The sequence below is a fragment of the Dipodomys ordii genome, unplaced genomic scaffold, assembly GCF_000151885.1.
Source record: "Dipodomys ordii isolate 6190 unplaced genomic scaffold, Dord_2.0 Scaffold7, whole genome shotgun sequence".
NCBI classification, from domain to species: domain Eukaryota; kingdom Metazoa; phylum Chordata; class Mammalia; order Rodentia; family Heteromyidae; genus Dipodomys; species Dipodomys ordii.
Window position 1 is genome coordinate 10,134,047 of NW_012267223.1, and position 26,844 is coordinate 10,160,890.

The following is a 26,844-nucleotide window of genomic DNA, read 5'->3' on the forward strand; positions in this document are numbered from 1 at the left end:
ATGAGCTAGAGGAGAAAGGGAGATGGAAATACCCAGCTCTAGTGGTTAAAATAGGCCAGGTGTGTTCTAAGTCCTTGGAATATCTTGTCTCAACCCAACAACAGCCCAGTGAGGAAAGAGACTATTATTTCCACTTTACCTGTGAAGAAATGAGGACAGAAAAGAGTTAACTGGTAAATATTGAGGAGGGAGTTGAATCCAAATAAGCTGGTTCCAAGCCCTACCCTTGAACACCACAGCCAAGTTACATGGCAAGACAGAGCAATCTCATTTTACAAAGATCAAGGGAAAACTACGGAGAACAATTCAGTTGTCCGGATCAGATTTCAAGCTCCTTGATAAAAGTCTGTGCTTTTTTTCGCCTCTGCCCTTTCCCCCTTACCCCATGCCCTTCTCCAACCTCCAATCTCTGGCCCCACCTGCTCCCCCACAATAGCTTCTCATCCAATATGGCCACTTACAAGGCTGACAGTATTAAAGACTCATTTGTTTCCAATTATGCTACACATCTCAGCACCTCCTTTTTGGTCATTTCATAGAAGGGGAAAATATGGGCTGGGGGAAGTTCTGAAAAGCATGCCTTACTTCTAGTGGTACCCTTTCCTTCCCACTGAGTGCCCTCCCCACGGGGGATATTCCACAGAGGTGAAGAATGGGGAGTTTTACAGTGAGCCAGAGTGGGAAAGAGGAGGAGGGAGGAGGAGGAGGAGGAGGAGGACAAGGGAGAGGAGGAGGAGGAAGAGGAGAAAAAGAAGGGAAAAGAGGAAAGGAGGAAGGGAGAAAAGAGGGAGAGGGAGGGGGAAGAGTTTAGGGAAAGAAGAGGAGAGGGGGAGGGGAGGCAGGGAGGCGGGGAGGAGAAGGAAGAGGTGGCCAGCTCAAAGGAAGAGCCTTTTCCCATGGAAATGCACGGTGGCTGGTGCCCATTAGCATCCCTATGCATAATAAGAGTTTGACTCATTGTTATGCAAATTAATTCAGATGACAACACACTCTCCTCGACAACACTACCCCAGTCCAGGGAAGTTTCTCACACTGCCACAGCCAATAAGATCTGGCCTCTGCGCCATCTTTCATTAATTATTTCTGTGTCCTTCCCCCCTGCAAACCCAGTTCTCATCCTCAGATTCCCCCACCTCCGCACCATTCCCTCCCCCCCAACTCCAACACCCCCCTTCCACCTCTCAGACTCTCTGCTGGCTATTTTTCATTCTGGACCAGTTGACATCATCCCAAATGACCCAATAAAATATTGTTTTGTAAAATAGAAATTTAAAGAAAACACAAAAGACAAGAGGGATACTCCAATTTCAGAGCTGTACAGGACAAAGAAGAGTTTGACCCAACAGCAGGATGGAGGTGTGCATGGAGCAATGGCTGCTCTACTTTCACTTGCCATGGCTGCTCCCAGGGGCTGCTGAGATGGATTCTCTGTGCTAACTACCGTTGGGTGACTCATCCCTGTCATTGTTTGTCCTGTCAAATTCACACTAAGTACCCCTACTTGCCCACAGCAGCAGGCTTAAGCTCAACCACCAGGATACTGTCACCAGCTGAGGCTAGTTGTTTTGTTTTGTTTTGTTTTGCCCTGAAGGGAGTTGTCTGCCAACCTTCACCCTAAAGAGAGAAATAAAGGGTGGCTTCAGACATAGCTAGATGCGAGTAAGAGCAAGGGGAACCATAGCTCACCTGGCCCCTGGTTATCTGGATATCTGGTCTCCAATCCTCTGCTCAGCTGGGCATCTCCTGCAGCCTGGGGGAGAACAGGTACTCTCTCACTTCAAAGGTGATGTCTTTTCCTCTACAAGTCACAGGATAGTGAACAGCACAGCTCTGAGGGCGGAAGACCAAGTTCAAGTCCTGGCTGTCTTCTAGCTGCATGATTTCGTATTATATTGTACTCATGGATGCAGTATGGCTAACAACTGTACTCACCCTTTTAGGCTAGGACGGTGATTTACCACATAACACACCTAAGGCACTGAGAATATATATGCCCTGGCATTTTGTTAGCAATCATCAATGTTAGCATCCATCCATTTTCCCAGACTTTACCTTTTTGCTGTTGCTGTCGTTGTCTCTTGCATTTATCTGGCTAACTCTTCCCTTTCTAATTCAGCCAAGTTTACTCCTGCCCCAAAATATTTTGCCACAAGAAAATGAATGCATAATGTCATTGCTAACACAGAAAACATGATTCAGGGCCTCTCCTGAGCCCAAATATTCAACTTGTCCCTACTGAGTCTGACATTTCCTCCATAAGGCAGAGTAAGTAGGGGGAGGTGGGGTAAGGAAAGACAGATAGAGATGAACATACTCCACATCAACTTTGGCTTACCCATTATCTCAGTAACAGACAGGCTTTGTAGCCAGACACAAATTATATGCAAATCACATGCAAATCTGAATGTAAATACTTTAGCCCAGGGAGAGAAATCCTTGGAGAGACATTCCCCCATTCCCTTCTCCCCTACTTCCCAAGCTGCATTTTGTTTTCTGATTGGTCAACGGGGTATTCATTATAAATATTCAAAGGTGTGTAGAATTTTTCAGAAGGAGCTCATTTTACCTGCTTGTCAAAGGTCAGAGACTGAGCAGATTTAGGGAGGGAAACTTTGGGTAGCTAATTCAACCCACTGAAGGCAAGGCTCTACTCACTCTGCCCCTAGTCTAGAAAAAGAAGAATCATGGACTGGGGCTGTGGATGAGGTTCAGAGAAAGACAAAGAGACAGAGAATCGAAAGAGAGAATGAGACGAGAGAGACAGAAAGACTGAGACAGAGACCCAAAAATGAACACAGAGAGAGACAGAGACCCTCAGAGTCAGAGAGAGAAACAGAGAAGAAAGAACCACAGAGAAAGAGACAGATGGAAAGAGAGAGAGACAGAGACAGACAGACAGACAGAGAGACAGAGAGGATCAACCAAAGACACAGGGAGAAGACAGCTGTCTACAAACCGGAAAGAGAATTCAGAAGAAGAAAAAATAGTCCTATGGACACTTTGACCCAGTACTGTGAGAAAATAAATTTCTGTTGTTTAAGCAACCAGCTTATAGGACTTTGTTATGCAAAACAAGTATACTTTCTGGAGTATTTTTAGTACCAGTACTGGGGTTTGAACTCAGATGATCTCACTCTCACCTGGCTTGTTGGCACAAGGCTGGTACTCTACATTTGAGCCATAGCTCCACTTCAGACTTTGTGGTGGATAATTAGAGATAAGAGTCTCAATAATTGCCCATTGAAGCCTGGCGCAGGTGGCTCACACCTGTAATCCTAGCTACTCAGGAGGCTGAGATCTGAGGATCACTGTTCAAAGCCAGCCTGGGCAGGAAAGTCTGTGAGACTCTTATCTCCAATAAACCACTAGAAAACTGGAAGTGGCATTGTAGCTCAAGCGGTAGAGCATTTGCCTTGATCTGAAGAACACAGGCACAGAGTTCAAGCCCCATGACCGACAAAAGAAAAGAATTTCCCATTGAGGCTGTTTTCAAGCTTCAGTCCTCAGAACTCAGTCTCCCTAGTAGCTAGGAATACAGGCTTGAATCACCAACACCCATCTCCAGGAGTATGGAGAGTTTTGGGGGTGATGACAGGCAGGAGGGTGAAATACACTTGGCCTTTTCCTGTGTTCTAGAAACATCCTATACATTGAGGATAGGGTGTTAAACCATTAGTCAGATACCTAAGAGTGTAGGAAAGATGAGGGGAGATCTAAGCCAGAGAGGAGATGCTTTTATAATTCTTCTGAGTCCAAACTTGAACAATGCCTCAAAATGGCATTCACCTTCTGCAGAAAGGAAACACTGGGTCCAAGGGCCAACCATGACAAGATCAGTAGGACATCACCAGAGCAGCATTCTGCCATGTTGAATGTAGCGTTCTTTCCCTTTGAGCCTTCCTGTTTCTCCATTTTCCTTTCCTGTTTCCCTTCCTCTGTCTATTCTTCTGGGATGGTTAATTAGGATGAGATGGGAGACACCTAGGTGATTCGTAAAGCATACTTCTTGGTGTGTCTGCAAGGACAGCCTTTGTCCAATAGGTTTGAGGACTGGATGGAACAAAAGAGGGAGCTGGAGGAAATTCAGCAAAGCAGGTCTCTCTCTCTCTCTCTCTCTCTCTCTGTCTCTCTCTCTGTCTCTGATTCTGTCTCTGTCTCTCTCTGTCTCTGTCTCTCTCTCTGTCTCTCTGTCTCTCTCTCTCCTTCCTGGCTTTAATAAGATGTGCAACTTTGCTCCTCCACACCCTTCAGCCTATAACATTCTACCTGTGCCTTGCCATGCCCCTCCCCACCCCCCAGACAGTACAACCAGCCCATCATGGACTGAACCCTTTGAACCCTGAGCCATAACAAAGAGTTCATTTCTTTTAATTGTTTTTCTTAGGTATTTTGTCATGGAGATGGGAGAATTGACTGACATACCCTCCCAGAATGCAACCAAGACTTGTTTGAGAGGCAAGGTTCATATGGTGGAAATGAGTCCCGAGTCCTGTCTTCTCTTCCCAGTGGAGACTGCCCAGCTTAGAGTATTCCCATGGTATCGCTGCACTCAGCAGTGGACTTCAATTGGGTTATCCGTCCCCCTCCATGAGCAGAGTGATAGCCAAGGAAAGAAATTCAGATGCTGGGATCGTATCCAAAAGTCATTACCAAAAACAAAAGGATCTCTGCCAGCTTTCCATTGTTTCCCTCTTTTCTTCTACTTGCTACCTCTATTCCCCTACCCACTATTTCAGAGATGGGGGACTGCAGACAGAGCTTGCTTGCATCTCTCTTGCTTTCTTCAACTCCAAGAAGAGAAGGCAAAGACCCAACCTAACACAAAGAGAAAGAAACCAGCTATGGAACTCAGCCCAATTCTTTCCCTCTTGTTGCCTGGTTCTTGTTTAGCCCAGTCTTAGATTTCCATGGTCCCCTTGCCCGCTTCCTTTGAGGACCTGAGCCTGTTGAATAGTGTTCCCTTTCCTAAAGGCTCTCTTATGCCATCAACAAAGACGGCTGGTTGGACCCCATTGGCTGCCTTCCATACGACTTCATTTGCAAAGTCCAGGCAAAAGGGCTGGGCAGCACATCAGAACCCTTATCAACGTGAGGATGGGGCGGGGAAGGCTAACAAGGCAGAATAAGGGAAGACACCCCCGCCTCTCACCCTCCCCCACCCCCAAGACAGCTCTTCCATCATAAGAAGCCTGCTTTTGATTTTGTAACTCACACAATACATCTCACCACGCCTGCCAATCGCCCCAGCAGGGGAGTCTGGGCAGAGTGGAGGGTGGGGGAGAGAAAATGCAAAGGCATCATTGAAGCTGCCTGACCTTAGCCCACCATCCCCTGTCTGTGTGTTGGACCGGGCTTCTCGGTCCTCATAATTCACTTCCCCCGAGGTGTCACGGTGTGAAGGGCCCAGGCATGCTTCCTCATGGTTTCCCTAATCCTCCCGTGTCAAGTAACATATGCATCAATCCCTCACCCTCCACACAGTCTTGGCAGGTCCTCCACCAACATCTGTTGCCCAAGGCCTGCCCCATGCAAGCTTCGCCTTCATCAAATGACAGGGCCAGTAGGTAAAAACTCATCTCTTCCTTTCCCTTCTTGCCAGTTCCCAGCTTGGGGTCCCAGGATGCAGCATTTGCATCTGAGACAAGCACCAATCAAGCCAAGGGGTGGAGGCAGCCCTCGGAGTGTATGGGAGAACCATCTCCCTCCCCATCTCCCCCAGCAGAATGACGCCTTGGTGACCTCCTCAACAACATCAGTAATTTGTCTTGGAGAGCCGCCATACCTACAGCAAACACAGGAAGGATTAGAAGAAACATATGCTCAGCAGTAAGAGAGGCATGCGCAGGTCCTTCCTGAGTCGGAAAGATTACTGAGTGGGAGGGTAAGCAGCAGCAAGAGGCAGGGAGGAAGAAGATGAATGTTGGGCCAGGAGAAACCTCGTTTATCTATCCAGTATTAAAAGGAAATGGATGCCTGCGAACTGGGTGTGTTGAGGTTAGATCCGATATGGGCTTTGAGTTGCTGCCTCTTTAAAGCTCATTGGTGACAGATGTGGACTTTCGCCAAGCCAACCACAAAGTAGGATCAAAGGAAGTTGAAAAACAACAACAACTGGGAATCCTGGCTAAAGCTTTTTTTTTTCCCTGTCCTTGAAATGTTGGCCCAGTAGACATGATTAGGAAGTAGAAGAAAGACTAAGTTAAGGCTCCACTGAAATGATCTGGGGGCAAATGGAAAGATCCAGAAGGTGCTCTGCTTCTTTTAAGATTTTTGACATTATTCTCTGTAGTCCACAGAATCGCAGAAAACACTAACCAGGCTATGGATGGATACCAAGACCCAGCTCTGCTCTTTGGGGAGGAAAACTCTTCACCTTCTTTCCCAAAAGACAGATGGATGATAGCTAGTGTGTTTTATAGGTGAAAGGGACAGTCAAGTGCTGGGTTTTGAGGATCAGTTTTGAGGCCATTTTAGTTGAATTTGATTCCAGGTTCTGTTCCTTTAGGTCTGTGTAACCTTGTAAAAGTAATTCCTCTGGGTTTCATCTTTTTTTTAACCTATGAATTGGGCTAATAATATAATAATTTATTATTTACTAATATGTAAAATATTAAATATTATGATACAGTGTGTGCTTAAAATGATGTGTAGTACCAGGTTCCAGTGGCTCATCTATACTCTTAGCTGCTAAGGAGGCTGAGAGCTGAGAATTGTGGTTCAAAGCCAGCCCAGGCAGACAAATCCATGAGACTCTTATCTCCAGTTAAACAGCAAAAAACTGGAACTGGAGGGGTGGCTCAAATGGTAGAGCCAGACATGAGTAGAAAAACTAGAGCTCAAGCTTGAGGCCTTAAATTCAAGCCCCAGTTCTAGCACATGTGTGCATGCACACGTACACATACACACACACACACACATACACAATGATGTATGTAAAAACTGAGTTAGTATTCATTGGGGAATATAAACACACATCCCACAGAATGTCTACCTCAAGGAAGGCAAGACCAAAAGCACTGTATGTGTGTTCCCTTATCTAAGCTCAGAGTCTTCTCAAGAGGCAGTCATTTGCAAATGAAAATTGTGTTGCACAAACATGTGCAAATTTCACATTCCTCATTCCTCACATCTAGAGCCAGGCTCAGCAACCCACAGGAGGAAGGAGGAAGACTTGACTACAAAATGAAAATAACTGTCTTCTTGAGAAGAAGCCTTGGGACTCAAACAGGGTGAGGCCATTTGCCGGTGGCCCTGTTCTACCTACCATTCTCCTCATTCAGGATCAGGAGCACCACCAGCCTAAATTGCATTATTTGGCTATCCTTAGCCACTAATGGAATCCCACCCTTTCTGTCCTTTGAAATCAGCACCTCGGTACTGTTACCTTATAACCCGAAGGCCTGGAATTCTCAGGTGCCTTAACCCAGTGACAGGAAGATCTGTTCCCCAGGGTGCCATGCTGTAGGTATCCTTAGCCCAGTGGGAAAGGAGACATAGAAGGGGTAGAAGAAATAATTAATGTTGTTGCTTTAAGTATTCGAATACAATGGGGTCTGAAGTCCGTTTTTACTCATACCTGGTAAGGCAGGTGTGGAACCCCCTCTACCTGAACACTAGGTTCTTAGTCTCAGGCAGTACAGCAACTGTGGATCTCTAACCAGCCAATAACAGGTTTCACTTTTTGCTTCTCTAAAATAATTTCCCAATAAGATTGACCTTCCAGCCACCTGCCTGCTTTTGCGTCTCCCAGCATCAGAACTTGATTCTGAACTCTTCCAATCATTCAGAGCCGAAGTACCTCCCTTCAGGGGAAGATGAAACAGGTAAGGTTTAAAGGTGTTCTGTGAAACAGAGTGCGGTGTGTGATTAGGCAGTATTAGTTTACATTTAAATTAATTTACAGCAAAGTAGGTCAAAATATCTCTCTGGATATGCCGACTATTATCTTTCAAGCCCTGTAAGAGGAAAAGAGAGGAACAAATCCCTGAACTGTACACTAGAATTTCCCATTACAAAGAAAGGAGAGAAATGCGAATGAATCCCACACTTAGACCTAAAATTAAGCTATTCTAGCTCTAGTTGAAAATAATGGCTGAGTTTTCCTAGCATTCATTTTAAGATTGCCTTCTACTGCCCTGATAAATGGGACAGAGAGAATGTTATTCAATTGTTCTTTCTTTCTTCTTGCCTTGAGTGGATGGATGGGATGGATGGATGGATGGATGGATGGATGGATGGATGGATGGATGGATGGATGGATAGATAGTAGCTGGAGCTGTAGGAGCAGTTTTGCGACTATGAGGCTATATCCATAGGATGAAAAGCCAGAAAACTAAACTATGGAAGGAAGTACAGAACAGTAGAAGGAAGCTCAAATTTGAGGATCATCATTGGGTATCAAACCATCCTTACACTACCCATCCTGACTTCCTTACAAGAGAATTGCCATTTTAATCTTAGTGTCTGTGTGATCTGACCTTGATTATTAGCAGCTCACAATGATTCTGCAACTCTTTGATTTAAGGCATTGGGTTTCTCTATACTGGTTTCCACAATTGTCTCCAATTGGGCCTTACATTAATAAATAAATAAATCTAAATTGTCCAGGGAGTTCCTAGATTAAAAAGTGCTTTAGGCCAGCTAGGATAAAGAGGGATGTGGACAGGAAGGGATGGAGAAGCAGAAGGTCAGATAGCCAACCGGTTTGACTTTCCTGACGTATTCTAGCTGTGACCATACACCCTAGGCACCGATCAAGCTTTTCTAAACAGAACATTTCCCAGAGATGCACCCTGGGTGTCAACACCTTGGAGACTTGAGTCAGAGCAAGGCCATCTGTGCATACAGCCTCCACCCACCTCCAGCTTACCCAGTCAACAAAGCGAGCCTGAGTCAGCTCCTGGCACCTGTGTTCTTCATTTGGAGGACATTGCAACTCCAAGAACAACCCCAGCAAACTGTTGCAGGCTTAGATTTCAGCAACCCTAGTGTGAATGGGCAGTGGCCTTCATCCTTTGCAAAGGAATCCAGAGACATAGCCATAAAACATCAGGAAGGACTAGAGTCCTTCCTGACAGGCTAGGAAGACCTATTCTGTTAAAACAGCTACAAGCTATTCGTTTGCCTCGAGAAGACAAGAGAGGAATGTGAAGGGAATCTCCACACATCCTGACTTGTTCAATTAAAACCATATGTAACCCATGCTGCTGCCTCTTTCTCAGAAACAGCTGGGGGGGGTGTTGGTGGTGTGAGGAGGAGCAGGAGATTGGTAAGAGAGGAAAGCACTGCTGTAATGCTCCGTTGTGCCACACACTGTGCACAGAGATGCTTTTGCATGTACATTCTACAAGTTAGGGAACATTGTTCCATTTTGTAGGTAAGGAGGACCAGTGATTTGTCAGGGGCTAAGTGTGTTGGGCAGAGATCATTGGTGTTCACCTAGAGCTGTGTCTGTCTTCAAAGTTCCTAGTCTTCCTTACAACTGTGGCAGAGATGGTGACGGTACTGAATTTTGGTGCATGGCCCAAAGTGACACAGGCCACCTCAGAGCTGGCCACCTGAAGTGTCTTGAAATTTCCCTGCCCCTATGGGCAAAAACAAGAAGACTTCAAAATGGCAGAGTCAGATGACGGTAGGAAAAGAATTCTTGTGTTGCCATTTGGAAGAGAGTTTGCCATCCTTTTGGTCACGTGATTCATAATCTCGAGTGACTTCATGGTAGAAATGTGATCTAAACGACTCTGATTCCTATGGAGGTGCAGTTTCATAGAGGAGTTCATGATATGCCAGTAAGGGATTTTTGGTGCAACATGATTCAAATTTCATACAATTTCTTCTGGTCCAGTGTTATAAGCAAGTGAAGCTCTTCCACAGCGGGGGAAGTGAATTCAGAAGGATAAAGTGTAGACAGGGAAGATGAGCAATGAACTGTTGAAGTGCATGCATACCTTTTTTGTGTTTTCCTTTTCACCCAAGGAAAACAGAATGCAGAAAATGTGGGTTGGATTGAATCTAGTCTGGCTTCAGGTTAGACTTGAACTTGGTACAACAGCCCCTCTGAGGTCCGTGGCCTTGCTTCTCCTTTTCTTCAGTGGAAGTGGAATAAAGCCCTCAGCCCTCTTTCTAAAATGATCTTCCAGTGCAGAAGATACATACCACAGACAGTTGACAGCTCTTCAAAGAAGAGTGTGAGAAACCCTCAACCATATTGAGAGAAATGATTTCAAGATCCACACAGGCAGATACAATGTTAGTGTTCTCTGATTCTTCAGGTGCATACTCAATTCAGGGCTATATTCTGACACACAAAGCCAATGATGATCTCTTAACTTTTCTTAAGAAATTGTCAAAGGAAAGTAGATGGAGTGAATGGATTAGTGGACTGGAAAGGGGTCTAGAGTCTTCTAGTGAAAAGCCACAAAGGTTTAGAACAGAGGGTTTTGTACCCTAGTCCTCCTTCTCATTATACAGCATCTTCAAAGCTGTGCGACTATTGATAAATATTCATCCAAAGGGGGAGGGATCATCTAATGTCATGCAAATCACATGCAAAGGGACATGTAAATTGAACCATTAGATGAAGTCAATCAGTAAGGTAGAGTGCATTATTAATAGTACTAGACAAGAGCTCTCCAAGATCCACAAAAGGCTCATCCTATTAGCAAGGGACCTTCCATTTTTAGAAGAAGCTGATACTAAGGCGAGAATGCTGATGCCCAAGAATGCCACCAAGCATGAAACAGGGACAGCGAAACAACAGTGGAGACAGAGAGACTTCCTCCTCGGGGACCGTGCCTGCTCTTCCCATCCAGGCTGTATTCAAAGCCAGTTCTCCTTCCAGGCCTTCCCAGACTGATCAGGACTGATACTGATTGATTGGTCAAATCCACTGAGTGACAGGGAGGCAGACTGATCCGCTTGTACATTAGCCACGCTACTCAAGATGTCTCCTTCAAACCTGCCAACAAAAGAGCCAGGGACAGGGAGACAGAGCCAGGCAAGCTGGTCACTTTGAACTCCCTGCCACCACACGCAAGACTTTCACAGGCTTTTGTGTCCCCTGAAAGCTCGCTTCCCGTGAGTGTCACATGCTCACACCAAGGCATGCATGTTTTGCAGAGATTTGCATGCATCTGCAAAAATACAGAGTACAAGATACCCTCAGACACACAAAATACGCGCTTTTTGCCTCCAGCGTCCTGGGGGGAGCTGCAGGAGGGTTGATCATCATGAATTCTCTAGGCCAGAGAAGGTCACAGGCCGTTCTGATTGGAGCCTTCTGCAGACCTCCTGACAGGACAGGGGGGGACATGGAAATAAGTCAGAGCTGACCCTGCTGCTGACCCGTAGCCTTACCAGCCAGCTCCTGATTGCAACCTTCTGGCTTCTGTAACAACCTTTAATTCAGGCCTTCTGGTTTCCCCGAGGAGGCTGAAGTGGTAACAGAGATGCAGTAAACAAGGGCCAGCTCAGCTGCTGGGTACCCTCTGTCCACAGGGAGATAAGCCCGGGGACGGAAGGAGGTGGTGGAAGGTACTATGGGAAAGAGCAGAGGCCAGAGGGTTCCAGGAGAAGTTTCTGATTATTCTTAAAAAAAATGCCCTCCCTTGATCTAAGTCTTCCTTCCTATTTTGGGGATGCTACGACTGTTCATGAGAGGACCTGGTGATTTTAAGTCCTTGGATACGAATCTCATCTACTGGGCCCTGTCTAGCTCTGGAAGAACTATCTTCAGACCCCTGCTTCTCTGATTGTGGAAGTCACTCTTAAAATTATTTCATGAGATAGTAAAGCATAATTGTACACTCTCAGTTTTGGCTTATATAGGCACAACACATATATACACATATACCATATATGCATATATGTATATCCTATGTACATATATATCCATATATAGATATATGTATATATAGACATATATACACATATATCTGTATATATACATACCATTGCAATAATCTCATTTCCCAAGCTTGGATGCTCATAGAAGTAGCATATAAGATAACCTGAGCTGGGTGCTGGTGGCCCACACCTGTAATCTGTAGATCACACCTGTAAACTCAGGAGGCTAATATCTGAGGATTGAGGTTCAAAGCCAGCCTGGGCAGAAAAGTCCATGAGATTTTTATCTCCAATTAACCACCAGAGAACAGGAAGTAGCACTGTGGTTCAAGTGGTAGAGTACTCACCTTGAGCTGAAGAGCTCAGGGACAGCACCCAGGCCCAAAGTTCAAGACCCATGACCCCACCCAATATAAAAAATAAATAAATAAAGGCCCTTTGAGGAAGCAACCCACACCCAAGAGGTGAAAGCATTCTGTGTTCTCTCTGTGTGCATGGCACTAGCACCCCATAGCAGAGAGTGGCGTTTCATAGACACTCAAATTCATAGACACTCACATGGATTCTCCTGCATCCATCCAGTTGTCCCCTTCCACAGATACTTCACCAGAGACCCAGCAAAAAGTTTCTCAGTCACAGTCACTTTCCTGGGAAGTAAGGATAACAGGATTTGAATTCAGGGCACTGGGTTCCCAGCCCAGCATCGTCTCCAAGACCCCATCCTACAATCGTACTTCATCCCACTTGTAAAGTCAAGATGAAGGGCCACTGCTCAACACCTTCAGCCCTGGCTGCCACTGCCTTCCCTGTCAAAACCCTTCACTCAGAGGGAGAACGCTGTCATACTATTCAATGTACACATGTGAAAATGGAACTAGCAAGACAAGAGGAAACCTTGCGTCTCCAGTCCAAATTCAAATCGATCCAAGCTTTTGGAGAATTGTCTTTTCAACTCCCAAATTCTTCTGGGATCATGAAATTGTAAGGTAAATAGTGTTTGAAAATGAGAGCTGCTGAGAGGAAGTCAGCACCAATAAGGAGAGGTTGTGTGTGTGCTTGTGCGTGTGCGTGTGTGTGTGTGTGTGTGTGTATGTATGGATGTGTGTGTGTGTGTGTTTATTTTTACTTTTATCTTTTTTTTTTCTGGTCCTGAGGCTTGAACTCAGGATCTGAGCACTGTTCCTGAGCTTCTTTTGCTCAAGGCTAGCACTCTACCACTTGAGCCACAATGTCACTTCTGGCTTTTTTCTGGCTTTTCTACCTGCTCCACTGAAAGTATGCTTTGCTTCTCACACTAGATACCCTTGCTCACTTCTGGCTTTTTTCTGTTTATGTGCTACTGAGGAATCGAACCCAGGACTTAGGTAAGCACTCTACCACTAAGCCACATTCCCAGCCTGATAAGGAGAGTTTTTGCAGGCCTGGAAACCCCAGACATGCCTGTCTGTCTGTCTTTGTCTGTCTGTCTGTCACTCTCTCTCTGTCTCTCTCTCAGTATCAGCAGTATTACATTTCCAGCTCCTCCTGGCTCAGTTCCTTCCTACACAATGCAGATCACCCTCCTGAGAGAGAAGAATCTATGCGATACAAAACATACTCATGGAGGTGCCACAGGCTTGATTCAGCCGGCTTTCTTATGCCCTTCCCATGTGCAGACGTGCTGGTGAGTTTGCTGCTTTGCTTTGTTGAGGTGAATTATTTTCCGAGCTGCAAAATAAAGTTTTTCCCAAACTACCACATGTAGCCTACCTGCTCCACTGAAAGTATGCTTTGCTTCTCACACTAGATACCCTTGCTCTCCAGGGCTAAGCATTAACTACTTCTACTCTGAGACTCAGGCCCATATCCAAAACAGCTTCAGAGCCAGGCACTGGTAGCTCAAGCCTGCAATTCTAGCTACCTACTCAGGAGGCTGAGAGCTAACGATGTGAAGACAGTACAGACAGGAAACTCTGTGAAACTCTTATCCAATTAACCATCAAAAAGCCAGAAATAGAGGTGTGGCTCAAGTGTAAGCACACTAGCTAGCTTTGAGTAGAAAAAGCGAAGGGACAGCATCTAGGCCCTCAGTTCAAGCCCCAGTACTGGAAAAGAAGAAGAAAGAGAAAGAAAGGAGAGGAAGAAAGGAGAAGGAGGAGGAGGAAGAAAGAGGAAGGAGAAGGAAGAGGAGGAGGTAGTGAAGGAGGAGGAGGTGTAAGACCAAAAGTTTCAGGTCTAAACAGGATGAAGTCATTTGGAGTTTTAAGGATTGCATCTGTTTTAAGAAAAGAACTTAACCCTTCTAGCCCTGGACATTTTATTAGAAAAGGATATTTCTGGGGCTGAGAAGGTGGCTCAGTGGTAAAGTGCTTGCCTTGCATGAATGAGGCCCTGGGTTTGATTCCTCAGCACCACAGAAACAGAAAAAGCTGGAAGTGGCACTGTGGCTCAAGTGATAGAGTGTTTGCCTTGAGCTGAAGAGTTGAGGGACAGTGCCCAGGCCCAGAGTTCAGACCCCATGACTGGCAAAAGGAAGAACAAAAGAAAGAAAAGGATCTTTCTTGGCACCCTAGCTTGGAAACCTGAGCTGTTGAACATGCAACTATAGCTCTCTAAGTCATGAGTTCATTCATTCACACAATTTCATTTATTACACAATTTTGTTCATTTCATCACTACAAATGGGTTAAGAACTCCAATCTTACGGATCTCACAAACTAGTCAAGGAGATAAACAATAATCAATCAATGGGCAGAAGTTGGCTAAGCTTTGTCCCCATGGAGAAGAGCAGAATGAATCTAAGACACAGGTAAGGCAGGTTCTTTAGGGCCTAGAGGCCCCAGAAACCATTGTATTTGTATTGTAGCTCAGTGTTCAGCCTCAGACATAGTTAAGAATATTCCACCTACCCACACTAAAAGTCATTTACCCAGTCCCAAAGAGCACCTTTCAAAGCTTTATGGCAATTGATGGCCCGGGTAAAGATGACAGAGGGGATGTAGAAAGTCTGAAGGCTGGAGAGGAGGAAGTTTGAAAGAGTTCAGGTTCCCAGCACTGGAAGCCCAGGTGAAAGGTGACCATCTCAACAGTTTTTCTGTTTGGAAACATGGCTGATGGCTCAATATTCATGTGTAGAAACCACGATGGGTCACCAATCAGTCGGGAATGGGTGAGCCTCACTCACTCGGACAGCACCCTGGGTTTTCCAGCCACTCCTACCAAGTCCCCCTAGAGTCCCTGCCCCAAGGGGAAGTAGCTTTGCTAACTACCACCGTGTCCAGAAGAAGAACTTCACACCAGGGAAAGTGATGTATACTGTATGAAAATGAAAGTGGCTGAGAGGAAGTCAGCACCTATGAGGAGAGTTTTGCAGGGCTGGAAACCCCAGATGTGCCTGTCTGTCTGTCTTTCTGTCTGTCTGTCTTCTTTCACTCTCTCTCCCTCTTTCTCCCTTTCTGTCTCTCTCTCTCTCTCAGCATCCATCATTTAAATGCCATTAGAGTGGTTTAAATGCATAAGAGGAAAGCACTTGGCATCCACAGAAAAACATGAAAGCAATTGTGTAAATGTAGTTCAAGAATGTCTAGACTATGACAGACTCATTTTGAAAACAGGCACAGATCAAGAGGACTGTGTGTGGTTCAAGACCAGTCCTGGTAAAGTGTTCATGAGACCTTATCTCAACCAAGAAGCTGCATGTGGTCATGTACATCTGTAAACCAAGCTCAGCAGGAACCATTGGTAGGAATATGACAAACTAAGACCGTCCCGTGGGCAAAAACTTGAGACTCTACCTGAAAAATAAAGTACAAAAGGCTTAGGGAATAGCTCAAGAGGTAGAACACCTACCTAGCAAGCATGACATCCTGAGTTCCTAGCCCCTACCTCCTCCTCTCCCCCCCCACCCCCCTCCCCCACAAAAAAATCTAGCTCAGAAGAGTGTTTGAACTCAGGGCCTTGCACTTGCTACTCTACCACCTGAACCAGACCTCTAGCCTTGCTTTTTGCTGGTTATTTTGGAGGTGAAATCTCAAGGACTTTTCTGTCCATACTAGGGTCTCAAATCGTGATCCTCCCGATCTTAGCCTCCTGAATAGCTAGGTTTGCAAGCATGACCCACTGATGTCTTACTCTGAAATACCTTATTTGTTTTTAAAATTGCACACACAAACACATAGCTATGAGAGTAAGGGAGAGAGAGAGAGGGAGAGAGAGACTTTTCAGCCAACTGTGAGAAACAAAAACAAAAGAACAAGGCTCTGCATTTGCATCACATTGATTATGTAACAAAAGCCTGAACTCCCAAAATAGAGAAATTGGCCAAGTCACTACACTCACTACAAAGAGCTGCTGGGCACAGATGGGCACTGCCCAGCCTGTGAAAAAAGCAGCAGGAAGCCAAGACTAGTCTGGAGGTCGTGGTGGGCTTCAACTTTGATATTCTAGAGTTATGGGAAGACCAGTTCATTGACTCTGCCTCCCCAGACCAGATCTGGCTACATGACCCTTGAACCCATCCCTCCCACCAACCCACCATGAACCCCACTTCATCTCACCTCTCCTGTTTCCTCCTCTTCCCTTCTCTCCCCTCCCCCCCACTTTCCTGTCTGTCCTGGACCCCATCTATCCTAAGACCAGTGTCCTCCTCTGTACTGTGTTCTGTGCTAATCTCACCCTGTGTGGAGATGGAGCCAGGACTACTGATGGGAGGTTCGTATCCAGAGACGCCCCCCCACCCTAGCCTCACCTCTCCACACTCAAGAATAGTAAAAACATATCTGAGTACCCGTGGCTCACACCTGTAATACTCAGGAGGCTGAGATCTTGAGGACCATCTTTCAAAACCGACCTGGGCAAGAAAGTCTGTGAGATTCTTATCTCCAATTACTCACCAAAAAGCCGGAAAGTGGAGTTTTGTTCAAATGGTAGAACACTAGCTCTGAGCAAAGAAAGAAAGAGAGAAAGAAAGAAAGAGAGAGAGAGAAAGAAAGAGAGAGAGAAAGAAAGAAAGAAAGAAAGAAAGAAAGAAAGAAAGAAAGAAAGAAAGAAAGAAAGAAAGAAAGAAAGAAAGCTCAGAAGTAATGCCAGGCCCCGAGTTCAAACCCTAATACTGGCTCCCACACACATACTTGCATTAAAAAAAGAAAGTCATGAATGTAAACTGAGAAATCATAACACACGGAAGGATTTATAAAAATTCTTATTCTCTGAGTACTCACCCTTCAGAAGAGTGGAATCAGAAAATTTAAAAACAACAAAAAGAAAAACAAGATGTAAGATATTCGCCTGTCAGGCAGTCAGGGCTATAGGACAGATGTGGGGTTAGACACAGCCTGGGGAGCCCCCCGCCCCGATTTGGATCTAAGAAGGCTGTACTGTGGAGGTGACATTGAAGGGCGATCGTCAGAGGAGGTGCAAATCCATAAAGATTAGGATTGTCACAGCTTCCTGGGCATCTCATATTCTGTCCTACCCTGAGACAGGAGAAGCAAATGAAAATAAGAAGTGTGGGGAGGGGGGGCAGGGAATGCACATGCATCACCCTCTGTCCTGTTGCCATCTGGTGGGCCCTGGAAACCCTCCGTGTATTTGGTTACTGTGTTTACACAGCCGGCAGGACACACACTGTTCACTCTGAGCTCCCCAGAGCTGTTGGAATGGTCCCTGCTTGCCTGAAGATTCCTGAGGCCCCCGCATCCGGAGGCTGGAGCTCCACCTCCATCCTCTGAGTTCAAGAAATCCCTTGGGTTGTCCAAAGCTAGAAGGTTCCAGATCTTTCTCCCAAGTCTGGAACCTGCTGTTGTCAACGTGGGAAGGAGGACTTGGGGGAATGGTTGCTTGACCCAAGTAAGAGTTCGGTCCAGCTATGCAGATAACTGGATTGAAGAGCGCAGAAGAATGAATTGTGGAGCATAGAAACCGCCTTGCTGACTCAAGCACAAAGCACATGGAGTGAACATGGTTAGTGATATCCCATTCTGAGCCAGATCGGAGAAGAATGCACCTGGGGACCCAGTATGTTCCAGGTGGGGTTTTCAGTTGTTTCGTTTTTTCTTGTTTCATATGATCTTATTTCTTTCAATGATTTCTAGGATGGAAAAAGGTCAGAATGAGCACCTTTCATTGTCCCTCACAAGTTGGCACGGCTGATAAATGGTAGCCAGAGTCTGATCTTGGGTTCTTGACCCCTGAGCTCCAGCCTCTACTTACCTTTATGGAAGCAAATGGAAGAATCTCCTAGCAGTCTTCCGTGGAAGTCACTTTTTCTCTTTCCAACCTAAAAGAGAGGCAGAAAGGGAAAGACTAGGCAGATAGGGAGAAACAGGGGTCCGGTGGAGACAACACCCCTTCTTCTTCTTGAAGACCCAAGAATTCAGAGATGGCAGGCCTAGTGGAGACACCATCAGATCCTCCCAGGAGACAGACACCCCTCTCCTTAGGGGGAGATGGACAATGACCCAATCAGACACCAGAGCAGCAGACTCTTGTCCCAAGGGATCTAAAAATGGGGAACCTCACCAGCTTATAACAGACTACCAATTTCTGGGGCCTACTTCTCCACTATAGACTCAAGAAGTCTGTGCTCTCCCACGAAGCTAGACAAGGCCTTGTGGGGCATATGACGGCTTTCTCATCAGGGATTCCTAGTTGGGGGGTTATACCAATCCACTGGTAGCCAAGAGTTCCCACTATTCTTACCTCATTTTTTTTTAATTTGGTAGAGGGAAAAAAAAGGACCCAAGACCCATAGACTGTGTCTTAACAATGAGAAGGGGACAATTTGTCTCAGGAACAAATCAAAGAAGGAGGCAATTTATGAGTAAGACAAGAATGGGTGAAGTCATAGGAAGCGCCCAGGAAGTCCTCAAGCTTATAATAAAGTTGCCATGGCAAACTCTGGTCTTCATAGTGTGATTTTGTGTAGTGTCCTTTGTCGAATAATTACAACAATATTGAGGGTGGTTTCTCCTGAAGCTTTATCTTAAGGCTGTGATGACCTGCAGACTTTAGATAAAAATGAGGAAGCAGGAGGCACAAGAGGTGATAGATCCTATCATTCTTATCTGAAGTCACTCACCAGATTAACACAGAGTGCAGCATCTGGGGAATTCCAGCTCTCCACCCCATGGCATGTCTTGCAGCTGAGCCCTGGGGTTAGGACATCTTTACCCTTGACCTGATGCCCTCAGGCAATCAGGCAAGCAGATAAAGATCCAAATATAGAAGAATGACAATGTTTCACATCACCCTATCCCTTCCTTACCCCAGACTGAGACTCTCCAACAGGGATCCAGACAGACCTTGAGTCTAGACTGGAACCACTCTCCACCCCCCCTGCCCCCCGCCCTGCCCACCCCCCCGCCACCTCCAAGCATGAAGAGGTGAATACAAATGCATCTGTCCACATAGAGCTGACCAGGGCAGTGGGTGGACCAACCTGGGCCAAGACAAACAGGGACCAGGTATCCAGGACCCTTGGTGACAAACTGGATGCGTTAGTGGGCATTACTGGCACTAGGGTAGAAGGGACTGGGAGGCCCGGGGAGCCCAAGGAAAGTGAAGGAGAAAACAGACCTCCCCAAATCCCTTCATCGACCTAGCTTGCCCTGGAAAAACACCCAGGTGTTGTGTCTCCCTCCCTTCCTGCTTTCCTGATATGGCTGAGAACCCGACCTTACCGGCTTGGCTGTTTAATAAGGCAGGCTGAGAATTTTCAGCCTCTAAACTCATGTGTTCTAATCCTATTAAATATGTACCAGCTTCAAAACTCCGCTTTTTCAAAACTGTGTTTCCCCACCCCCAGCCACCCCACCACCCCGCCAAACTCCCCCCACACCCCGGGCTTACTTAGTGGGGACTTGCTCCATTCCAGCCTGAAAAGCCATTGCTCAGTTGCTGGCAGGGGTCCCACTGGCGTTGATGCAAGGATTTGGGCTGTGATTCAGCTACCTGCAGCTGTTCCCCAGTTACCACCCACGTAAAAGAATTTCTGATATTAAAATGGGTGACAAACTTCCTCCCTCCTCCCCCCACCAAGCACATTAGTTTGATTGACACCCTGAGTCCAAGCTGCCAAGCTCACTCTCTCTGCAGACTCCCTCCCTTTATGATGTGTCTCATTCTGCTGGCCCCAAGTCCTGTGCACACCTACCTCTCACCACTCCCCCTCCCAAAAAAAAAGGCTGCTTCTGATGAAAGACTATAGAAGTAGCATTTGGGGGATAGTTTCAAAACCATTTACTAAATCTCTTGAGAGGCACATTTTGTTCTCTCGTTCATCAATGAATTAAGTGCTCTTCCCACCATTGCAATAAATCTTCCTAATTGCTCCCCCGGAATGTGGGATGTCATCAAGTCAAGAGCAGAGAGAAGCGAAGTTCAGAAGAAGGCTGGCGGGTGCCAGTGGCTCACGCCTGTAAGCCAAGCTACTCAGGAGGCTGAGATCTGAGGATCGTGATTCAAAGCCAGCCCGGACAAATTGAAGACATTCTTACCTCCAAATGATTAGTGAAAGCTGGTAGTGGTAGTAGTAGCTCAGGTAGTAGAGAGCCAGCCTTGAGCAAAAAAGAAAAAGAAAAAAGTCCTGAATTCAAGCTTCAATAAGGTCACAGTCATGTGTGCACATGTGTGCATACACATACACACACACATACACGCGCACATGCGTACACACAGAGGCTGAGCTGAAACTGTAAAATTTGCCAAGTTCCATGGAGTCTTTCAGGGTTAATATTGCAACTACCTGCCTCTCTCTGACTGCAGAAACGCCAACATGTTCTTTTGGAGGACATAGAATTTGCTCTGGCACAGAGCACTGTGGAGGGAGCCACAAAGCTGAGCAAGTATCTGAGCTTCCTGGCCCTAGCTACCATGGTGTGTGTGTGTGTGTGTGTGTGTGTGTGTGTGTATTTGAGAGAGAGAGAGAGAGAGAGAGAGAGGCAGACAGAGACAGACAGACAGACAGACAGAATTGATGGTATCAACCACTCATGTTCCTGGCATGAATCCTATCCCACTCTGGGCTCATCAACTTCATGCTTCTGCTCAAAAAAGGAGGCCATCGAAAGCAATGCAATACAGTATTTAGCTGCCAAGCACCTACCTTGAGGGATAGTCATGCAAAGGGGGACTTTTAAGCCCCTGCCACGCTGCCCACCCCGGGCTCCCTGCAGCCCTGGATCTCTCCAGTTTCTCTGGTCTGTTTGGCAGATGCTCAGTGGGGGAGCAGTAGCATGGCCCCACGGATGGATCTCACACACCCTGAGGCCATGTCCCTTGCTTCTGGGCAGTAGCCAGTAATGCGATCCTCTGGGGTAGCGCCAATATCCCACCCCCCTCACATGGGGAATTCAGCCAATCTCGGGGCTCTTCAGGGAAGAAAATTCCTTTCCCTGACCTCTGCAGGTGATCAGATTGAGGTCCCCACAGCTTGAAATTTGATTTGATCTTTGATCTCTGCTTGCACAGCTGCAATAGTTATTATGCGCCATAAAATGTCCCAGTACCCTTTCTGGCTCACCTGCTCTCCACTGCCAGTGCATGGGGCCAGGTATTCCTAAACAGAGGTGAGTATATTTCCTCTCTCTCTCCCTCTCTCTCTCTCTCATTGTTTTCATAAGACACTCTCTAATTCAGTTCTCATTTCTCTCCTTTCTAGGACTTAACCCAAGATTCCAAGAGTAGGGACCATTTCAAGTCCTTCTAAATAACAGCATGTGCTTGGCAGGGCGGGGGCGGGAAGGCGGGAAGGGGGGGGGGAGCAGGCGGTGTTGTATGTTAGAGTCAAATATTTAACCAGGGTCATGATTGTCTCAACAGAACAGTGCAGGTGCCATTCCTTAGAAATTCTGGCATGGGAGAAGTCCTCAGAATGAGTTTTCGTGGTGTTGCCCACGTTTCTAACATAAAGGAGATAATTCTGCAGTAGGGAGATGTGGCTACGGTTGCACGTTAAATGCAGTTTGCCAGCTAATTTGCTCTTTCATTCATAGCAATGTTAGATCTCGCTTATTGACTGTTTACCGTAATTTTGGACATTGTGCTCATAATAATCACTTCCACAGGAGCGGTGAAGCCTTACACATTCTCTGAAGTCCATTCTTTTCTCTCATTGCACAAGTAAGGACAGAGATCCAGGGGCTGAATAGATGGTTTAAGATGAACATAAAGTAGATGGGCATTGTGGTTCACACCTGTAATCCCAGTTATTCAGGATGTTGGGATCTGGGGATCAAAGGTTCAAAACCAGCCTGAGAAGGAAAGTCCATGAGATTCTTATCTCCAGTTAACCAGCAAAAAAGTCAGAAGTGGAAGCGTAGTTCAAGTGGTAGAGCACCAGCCTTGAACAAGAAAGCCAAGCTGGAGTTCCAGACCCTGAATTCAAGCCCCATTACAATTTCCTCCCCTCCAACAGAAAAGATTACATAAGCAGGGAGCAAATGGAGTTGAAACTCTGATCCTTAGCTCAAACGCTTAACCCAGTTCATTTGTTGTACTCCCTTGGTGAGTATCTTTGGCCTAGACCAAAGAATTCCATGAGCAGGATAGTACGGTGTTGTTTGTTTTGTTTTGTTTTTTTAAAGAAACACCAAGATCAAATATATCTTTCCAGAACACCTGAATGGAGACCATTTGGAAACCTTCTTTTCTAGAGACCCTTGTTACTCTACCTCTAGGCCCAGACTTGATAAAGAGAATTCTCGGCAATTCTCTGTCCAGAAACGTCCAACACTTTTCCTATGACCTTGAACTTCAAGGCTGGTTAATTAAAAGGTTTAGCTCCCATTTATTATTATGACTATTTTTAGTTTTTCCATTAAGTGCCTGGCACTAAAAACAAAATCCATTGCAGTTGTTTTAAAGCCATGATTATCCTTCGTGACTTCAAAGAAAGGGCTCATTCCTGGACCTGTGCATGCTCCATCCTTCCCTCCACCCCCATTCTCACCCCCACCCAGTTTAGCTCCTTTTTCTCTCTCTCATTTTCCTGTAGAGAAAGCATGAGGAGAAATCTGTGCTTGTTGTGTTGCTGTGTGCTGTGTCTCTCTGCCTGCTTGCAAGGACCCAGCCTCAACCATCTTCTTCCCTTTGGCTTTTGTTATTAGGTATACGTTTGACTGACCACACAGTAGGTATTTATTAGAATATTATATACATATCTATGCTCCCTCTTAGGGCCTTAAAACCTTTATAATGCAATTGTGACCAGGAACCCATCGCTACAATCTCAGCTAGTGCAATAGAGTGGATCCTCAAAAAAAGGAGGCAGCCATGAACTTGGCATTCACAAGTACTTTCTCAGCTTTCTAGGGTAAAAAGTTTTCCGACTTGCAGGAAAATGGAAGGGCAGGTACAGGAACAGCTATATAACTAGCTCCTAGAGTTGGCCATTGTCAATATTTTTTTGCCAGATTTGCTTCATGGGGGAGAAGGGTTGGATTGTTTTGTTCCGTTACCGGATTGTTCCAGGATCAATGGTAAACCCAAGCCCTTCCTTCACCTTGCAGAGCCCCGAATGTCAAGGTCAAGGTCATTGTGCTCTGAGCAAGGGCATGCCTCTACTCCTCATTGCTATCTGCTCCCACGCACACTTTCACACTCCCCAAACATCTTTTTGGTCTTCACACACACACACACACACAGCCTCTCACAAGTGTACTCTCACTTAAGCTAATACCCTTATCCTTTTTGTGTCTGCCTGCTTGATGACCTCAAAGCCTACCGCCCTAGTAGCTGGGATTACAGGCATGCACTACAACACTACACAATTTCATCTCTGTACGAGTGATTTATTTTTTAGTTCTTATAGTGCTGAGGATGGAACTAGGCCCCAGTACCTTGTACATGCTGAAGAATATCTCCAGCCTGTCCCCAGTTGTCTTTAAAACGTCTTTCATTGGGGTTATTTGTTTTAAGATTTGCTCGGTTTGTTGGTTTAATTCTGAACTGGAAGTAAGGTGACAACTGTCTATTATTTTGGACCTCACCTGGGCAATTCCTTGTCTCAGCACTGAAATTCTTGGAAATGTCCTCTAAGCCCCTCCTTGGTACCTAAGTACCATCAGCCTAATCCAGAATCAATGGAAGTTTACACATTGCACATGAGAATTTCAACCTATAGTATTTGGTCCTTTTTAATGACACCAGCTTCTCTTTGGAAAATGCAGGCTTTGAAATGTTATACCCATAGACATCTCTCGACTGTCAGAGTGAGCTTTCTTAGGGGTGGCAACATCGGTATCCACAGAGACCCAGCTTGATGTCCATCCTCTGCTTACTCGTGATTTACCCACACAAGGGAATAGCTCTGCAAGTAAAAACAGCCTACTGTCACCATCATAGCAGCGTGCTCCTGCTGTTCTGCTTCTTTCTTTTCCCCTTCATGGTTTTATTGGTGTTTGGAGATGAGATGACCAATGGAATTGTCAGGACAGGAAGCAGGCAAAGCCAGTACCAAATAGTGAGTTTCTTGCGTATTGCTGCTGCTATCTCAAGAGGGATGTCAAGGTACAAAGGGTGGGTATCTAGAGGCCTACTTCTCACTTACGTTACACTTGAGGACAACACATCCATGATCAGTGATCATATTCTTGGACCTATGTTGGAGAATTTTTGCAGGAACCAGATGAGACCCTGGAGTCAAAGCTTGGCCCTGCCCACAAATGAGCAGCATGACCTTGGTCAAGGGCATGTCCTTTCCAGGTATCGGATTCCTGGTCTGCAGTGCCACGAATTGCTATGGCCTAGAAAACAAGACTTCCTGTCTTGGTCTTTCTATATCTGTCCCCTCCCACATTCAATCCACAGAGATTTCTCCATTCACATCAGCGTTTCTGTTGTATAACTGAAATTATCACTAGTTTTTGCTACTCTAACAGTCCTCTGTACATCCAACTTTCTATGTTGCTTTTCTTCTATCTAATTCCTGCTTGACTACCTGAATGACCTTTCTAAAGCCCTAAAATCCAACCAGATGGTTTCCCTATTCAAACTCCATCAAGTTCTCACCACATATGTATAAAGGTCTCTAATGTCTCCCTTGGTCCAGCTTCTTCTCCTGCTGGCTTGGCCCAACTCTACCTAATACCAGCCAGGCAAGACCTTCTGCTGCCCTCAGCCCTACCAAGGACAGCAGATCCTCTACCGCCCTCATGGGCTATACCTGGTTTGGATGGCCTCTTTACCACCTACCCAGACCACTGGCAGTGGCCCAGCTACTTCTCTCCACACTCCCCTCTCATGCCACATCTCTGTGTCCTGTGTACTTGCTTTGGGTCAGTCTGCAACTGTCTCATGAGAGCCTGCGCCTGGTCTATTTTACTCCCAGATGAACCCCTGGTGCCCAGGATACTTGTGGCATCAGCAGACACTCGGCTCCTATTTATGAGACTTATTGACAAATGGAACAAATGGAACGCCAAGCAAGACAGACACGGATGTTGCTGATAAGCAAAAAGTACATCTGCTGCCCTTTATCCTACTTTTATGGCCACTTTAAGTCATTTAAAATTAAGATGTAGCATTTGTAAAGACTTACCAACTTAGGCTACCATGCACTGCATTTCTAACATAATGAGACACTACCACACTGTTTATTCCTAGCTAGCGCCCCAATCTGTAATTGCTTTGTTGTTGTTGTTGTTTAACGTGTAACTAGTCCTCTTGCCTGTCTCCCCGATTAGGTTGTGAGTTCACTGCGGCAACAGCCTTGCCATATTTGCTCAATGCTGTGTGCCCCCCATGAAGTGGATTGCTTAGCACATAACAGGCACTTAAAATACGTTCGTTGAGTGAATAATTGAATGAGATACTAACCAGAACTGGAAATTTCATCCGCGATATCACGAGGTCTCCAAAGGTTATCACTACATCCCCCCCCCCCTTCTTGGCAACTCACAGCCTCACCCGATTCTTTGCACTTAGTAGGAGCTCAGTAAGCATGCTGGTTGAGTTGAATTTTATTGAGCTAGCCAAGTTTCAGAGATGTCATGCCCTACTTAGAAAAGCTAGTCAGGAGAGGACAAAAGCATTTGGGAGAGCCTGTCCAGAGACCCAGGTTTCCAGCTTGGCAGGAACTAGACAAAGGGTTCAATGGGCTCATTTGCATTTTGTTTTGCATAAATATGCAAGCTGAGTGGTTGAGTCCCAGTCTCCAAGGACGTCAAATGGCAACTGGCTGTGTTTTCAAATAGAATATTCCAGATCTTACAAACAAGATTCCCACCCAAAAGAAACCTCTTTTTGTCTGTTCTGGTTGTAGTGAGAGCTCCTGATCTTAACTAAGCAATGTCCCAGGGATGGAACTCACCCAGTGTCCTGCCTGGCTGGCCTCTTCCCTATGCTCACCCCCTACAGCAATCTTGGCAAGTCCGTCGAAGGTGTGGTGACTTGCACCAGGCCCCTGTTGACAGAGTTTAAAACAAACCTCCCTGTCCCCACACAAGCTCTGCTAGTGGGAAAGAGCCAAGTGGAGAGAGAGGAGACCCCATTGTAACTACAGAAGAAGTAAGAAAATAGAGGGGGGGAATGGCGCTTAAAAAAACATAAAACAAAACCCTAAAGTGTCATCTTTACAGAGACCAACACCAGAGTGCTGAAGAGGCTCAGAAAAGACCATGGGATTCCTCCCTCCCCCTCCACCCCCCACACACAGTTAATCCAGTTGCCCTGATTTGCATGGGATTTGCATAAACAGCCCGGTGTATTCAAGAAGCCCTCACTTCAAGAGCCAAGATGAAGGTTGAGGATTTGTCCCACCCACAGTAGTTTTGTTCAAACTCCACTTGTTCAGAAGCTCAGGACACCTAAAATAGTTCTTTATAGACTTGCAGAGGTGAAAAGATCCCAAGTAGGGACGGGAGAGCCACGGGGGTGGGGAGGGGGGAGGTGGCAAGGCCTGGCTCTCTCTCCCAGGAAGGGAGGAGGTTGGGCACTGAGAATTTTTAAGGTTCCTCCCAGTTCTGGAATTTTCTACAAATCTCTGCAGGGTGGCCAGGAACCCAAGGGCTGCTGGCCTCATCA